This window comes from Nicotiana tomentosiformis, chromosome 8 (assembly GCF_000390325.3).
Source record: "Nicotiana tomentosiformis chromosome 8, ASM39032v3, whole genome shotgun sequence".
Lineage (NCBI taxonomy): Eukaryota > Viridiplantae > Streptophyta > Magnoliopsida > Solanales > Solanaceae > Nicotiana > Nicotiana tomentosiformis.
Window position 1 is genome coordinate 142,693,896 of NC_090819.1, and position 6,239 is coordinate 142,700,134.

Below are 6,239 nucleotides of genomic sequence, written 5' to 3' on the forward strand. Positions count from 1 at the left end.
TTCTAAGGCAAAATTATTCTTGTAGAATGCTTTCTACTACAACCACATTGATATATTATGGTTAGTTGTTATTAACTACCCCGAAGAAAATAACAACTCGTGTATATTTCCCTGAAGGATGTAATGACTATGTGGTTGCCGCTTTGATATAAAATATTTATTTGTTAATGGCGTTTCTCCCTAAAGAAGACACAAAGTTGGTGGTAAAAATATTAAAATTCTTGATTTCTTGCATTTATAAATTTAGAATTGTCTTTATATTGCTAATTTGATTATGATTTTCTCTCATGATACCAAAAGTGTCTCAACAATATTTGATAGTACAAAATGTATCAACAACTCTTGAAGAGCTAGATGTTTGTCTAGAAGATACATGACACCAGTAGTGTCCGATAAATATTAGATTGTGGATAATAAACGAAGGCTCTCGGAGAACTTATATACAAATATGTCATTCTTATTATATGATTGTGGTCAAAATATATGATGTAGTAAACCCGAAGTTTACTGATACAAATGGCTATCATATTGAGACTACAAATGATTGAAAGATTGAAAATCTTCATGTTTCCACAATCATATGGGGTAAACATGTAAGTGAGAAGTTACCCGCCTTATTCTTCAAATTTGTACTATATCATGTATCACAGTATACCAGAAGTTTACTAATGCAAAAGCAGCCACAATAAATCAAAAATTTACTGATATAAAAGTAGCCATAGTAAATCAGAAGTTTATTGATGCAAAAGTTTATGCCATAGTAAACCAAAAGTTTACTTAGAGATAGCACATGCCATGATAAACTTTAAGTTTTCATTTGCCATTTTTAAATGAGCTATTTGAGAATTCAGATAAGCATATACTGAAGAACTAAAAGATTCTTCAAGAATTCTCTTGTGTTGCTTATTCTCATAATAACTTGATTATACCAACTAAAGTTGGGACTAAAATCCCCGAATTCTAAAATATATAAAAGGTGAATATGAGCCCATTCACCTATCATGTGAACCACTTATAGATGCATATATAAGATGGTTACATGTATGTTTATTGTCAACCTGCAGTTTGACATTTGAAATTGTCTTTCTCAGTTAAGAGCATAATTTTCAGATTATGAAATCAAGATAATTCATTTTGATGATGCTGGTTTATATCCAAGCTAGTTTAGCATTGAATACCTCATATTAATGGCTAAACTATTGCTTATGAGAACAAAGCATCATGTGTTGGTCTAAGATTTTCTAAATTGCATACAACAGCACTTGTATGCATCAGACCAGCAAAATATGATAAGTCATCCCCTCACAATTGGTTTAGGATCGAAAATCAAATATTTTTACTATCTAATAACTTTTGATGTGTGGTATATAATTAATTTCTCCACCACAATACACAAAGATATATTTTCCAAAGAAGGTTTGGGATATATGTTAGTTTTTCTAACATTTGGGGAATGGAATAAAACAGTTGGAAAATATGCTATATGAATCGAATTATCATTAAAATGATCCTTGCTTAGAAGATAATTCAAGTTAACTGCCAGAAGCATTTGCTGATCCAAAATTAAATATCATATTTCAGCTGCAAATGCTCCTATTAAAATTAAAGTCCATGAAGGATAAAATTCACTGTACGCATGAAGCGTGGTAGACCAATCGGTTCCAAAGGTAACAATCCTTGAAAGAATAGGAGCAAATGATAAAAATGATCATAATAAGAAGGAAATAAGCTATGGAAGAGCCCACGACATAACATTTCATGAAACTCCGGAAGAAGTTCAGGTACCTGAAAATAAAGAAAGTGATGAGATCTCAACAAGTTATGTCGCTTGCAAACTGATACGAAATGATCGTCGACGATATATTTGATACAATATAGTGCACAATATTGTAAAAGATTGTGAGGATCGAACCTGTAGTCCAGACACCTGAAGATGTCATGCCATTTAAATATGACTCATTTGATTAATTCTATATGAAGATCCCTTAAGGATTTAAAATGCCTGAAGCAAATTCAAAATTTCGAAAAATATATTCAATTAGATTACAAAGATCTTTGTACGGTTTAAAGCAATCTGGGCGCATGTGATATAATCGCCTTAGTAATATTTGTTGAAAGAAGGTTACATAAATGATGTTATTTGTTCATATATTTTATGGCATCAAAATTTGTTATATTTGTTGTTTATATTGGTGACATAAATCTTGTTGGAACTCCAGAAGATATCCAAAAGGCAATTGAATATATTAAGAAAGAATTTGAGATGAAAGATCTTGGAAAGACAAAACTTTGTCTTGGTCTGTAAATTCAACATTTAGCAGACATGATCTTTATCCATCAATCTGCCTATACATAAAGGGTCTTAAAACGCTTTTACATGGACAAAGCGCACCCATTGAGTACACCAATGATTGTTTGATCACTTGAAGTGAATAAGGACCCGTTCCGACCTCCAAAAGAGGATGAGGAACTCCTTGGTCCTGAAACACTCTATCTTAGTACAATTTGTGCACTTATGTATCTTGCTAATGTTACAAGGCCTGACATAGCATTTTCTGTTAATTTACTAGCAAGATATAACTCTTCTCCTATACTGAGACATTAAAATGGGATTAAGCATATATTGCGATATTTAAAGGGAACTCTTGATATGGATTTGTTTTATCCTAACAAAGGTAGTGCAGATCTTGTTGGTTATACAAATGCATGTCATTTATCTGATCCCCATAAAGCTCGATCTCAAACTGGGTACGTGTTTACATGTGGAGGTACTATCATATTACGGCGCTCCACAAATCAATCTATTGTTGCTACTTCTTTAAATCATGCCGAGATAATAGTTATTCACGAAGCAAGTATGGAATGTGTATGGTTGAGATCAGTGATTCATTTCATTCGAGAAAAATATGGTTTGGAATGTGAGAAAAGACCCACAATTTTATACGAAGACAATGATGCATGCATAGCCCAATTGAACGGAGGATTTATAAAAGGAGATAGAACGAATCACATTTTACCAAAATTATTCTACACACGATCTTCAGAAAAATTATGACATTGATGTGCAACAAATCCGTTCAAGTGACAATTCGGCAGATTTATTCACTAAATCTTTACCAACTTCAACTTTTGAGAATATGGTATACAATATTGGAATGCAGAGACTTAAATATTTGAAACATGGTTTTTATGAGGGGGAGTAAAATACGCGATGTACTCTTTTTTCCTTATTAAGATTTTTTCACTGGATTTTTCTTATAAGGTTTTTAATGAGACAGATAGCAATGCGTATTACTAAATATGTGTATTCTTTTTCCTTCACTAGGATTTTTTTCCACAAGGTTTTTTCCTAGAAAGGTTTTAATGAGGCACATTATCTTTTAATGAACATCCAAGGGGGAGTGTTATGAAAATAATTATATTGTGGATGTTCATTTATTACTCCGCTATAGATAATCTTCCTGAAGAAGATTATCCATTTAGTACTATGTTGAAGTTTATCTACAAGCAGCTGATGCAGGCAGGTTGCAAGCAGCTCAATGAAATAATTTGCAACAGTTTCTTATTAAACAGGCAGGTTGCAAGCAGCTAATACAGACAACTTACAAACAGCTAAAGAAAAGCCTTGCAATTGATTCCTAAAAAGCCTCGCAGTTGCTTCCTTTCTTCTATAAATAGAGGAGTTTTCAGTTCATTATGTATATGAATTTGAAGTTGAATAATATATCAGTTTCTCTGTATACTTATCTTCAGTTTATCTACTTTATAGTATTTATTTTATAACACTTTTAATCTTTTTGAAACGAAACGTAACTTATTATTGTTACATCTTAATATCTTTACTTTCTTATAAATACACATAAAGGAAAATAAAATTTTACTCTTTGTTATTTATGAGGATAGACAAGGAAAACAATCTTTATGCGATAGGTTTGACTGAATATAGAACCCCAAAAACTCATATTTTCAAAGATTATCTTCCAAGTTTGAGAAAAAATGAAGTATTAACAACTTCACTTCTTTAGAGTATTCTGCAATTTGTATATCCATCGAAAGAGTCAAAGAGGTGATATTGCAAGAGCCTTATCGTTCTAAGTAAATATAGAACCCAAAAACTCATCTTTGTTATGAACTTCATATTATCCACTGCATTAAGACATCAAACGTAACTTCCTAAGATCGAAAGATTCAGTTCATATATTATTTTATCATACTAGTCTTAGGGTACGCGCGTTGCGCGTGTACCATATATTAATGAATATTTTTTTGTCATATTCATTTTTTGTACCCTATATTAATGAATAACAAATGTTAATCATATTAAGTTAAGTGTACAACATTCTTTTGTATCTCTCTGGTATAATAAATTATTTTGTCATGAAATTAGAAACTCATAGTTGTTGATTGTCTTTGTTGCTTAATTGGAATAAAGAATGGTGATTCAGACATTCATTTCGTGTGAGACAATTAGGAGAATATTGTAGCCGTAAATTTTTTATGATTTTTGGGTAAGAAGGAACTTCTTTGCTTTGGCTAAAGGAATTATCATTTTTTAAATTTCAGAAACTTAATGATTAATTATTTTGAAATCCAAACACCATAACTAATTGTTTAACTATTTAAATTGTCATCTCCTTCCATTTTCTAGAAAATTCAGGCAATAATATTTAGGAAGATTGCTCATGTTTGCTAAAATTTCATTATTCGTTTATCTAGAAAAGTAGTATCCTCCTATTATTTCCCAATCTTACGAAACTTTAGGAATTAAAAAAAACTTTTCAAATAAAAAGAAATTTAAATATATAACATGCTCTCTTTATATTGGATGTCAAAAACTGCAAGAATAATATTTGAAAGAAAAAATAAATATTATATCTAAAATAATAAAATATGTTTGAACTTTTATTGGCAGAACATACATAGATTCTTTACCTCAAAACTAGCATAAATTCTTTACCTCAAAACTAATGTTGTCCGGCATTTTATCCTCTCATGTAAGATTAAAATAGGACGAATAAAGAATGATACCGAAGACATGTGAAACTGAATTAGATGCAACTAATCTTGATTATGGATTTTAAAAAATACTCAAACAAAAAGTAAACGAATGAAAATAAATTTATATAAATACACCATAAAAGAATAGAATTGAGGGAGAAAAAAAAGGTCCAAAAGGAAATTTCAATAGTGGAAGTCCCTTGACGAAGGAAACAAAATATGTTATATTACGTGCTCTTAGTTTAATAAGAAAGAATTTAATATATAAAATTTAGTTGATTTCAAAATCTTAAATATTAGAAAAATAATTAGATGGCTATGTCTAAATATTAGAAAAAAAAATAAATAAATATTTTATCCCATGCGAAATCTATTTTTAAAGGGTAAAATAGGCGAATGACATTTCGCTAAGAGGTTTCGTGCTTTTAATATAACTAGTTTCTATGTACGTGCGTTGCACGTATATCTCTTATCAATTGTTATAAAATATATTTTAAGAATATAAGTTCTTAATTGCATGTATTCATCAAGTCCATAAATAAAAAATAGTTAAATATTGCTTGAACCTTCCAAAATGAATAACTAAATTAGATAATTGGTGTCCTTGCTCTAGACTTCCAAATACTAATTACTAGAGTTATACTATAAAGCATTTATTTTTTCTCTACCGCTATTTAACTATCTCTTTTTCAAATATAACTCGTCATCCTTGTGAGGAATAATCTCATATTGACTTCGCAATAGCTATATAAATCTCTCATTCTCCCATAATTACATATTTGTTTGAAAGGATCAACGTTCTAACTTCTCTTTTGCTTCTATGGGGATAGAAGTTCCAACGATGGTTAAATCTAAAGCAATTACATTTGCTCAAGTACTTCCAATAAAATTAAGGATTCTAACCTAAAGTCCATCTTATTCCAATTAGAACTTGATCGGAACCATTTAGTTATGCAATGATGAATTGGATTAGATGTGCAATCTCTAATCCCAGGTAAACTTGTTTTTAGAATGTAATAAAATTCCTTTTTTCAATTGAAATGGTGAAAAGTCCTACAAAAATAAGAGTGACAAATACTATAGATTTAACTTTAAAGTTTAAAATATTAATTCAAGGGACAAAAAGAGAACTAATAATATCGTTGGAGAACTTTGCTTCTTTCTACAGTAATACCACAAATTATGTGCAATACTCCCTAAAACGTTTATGATAATTATGTGGAAAATACTTTCTTTTATAG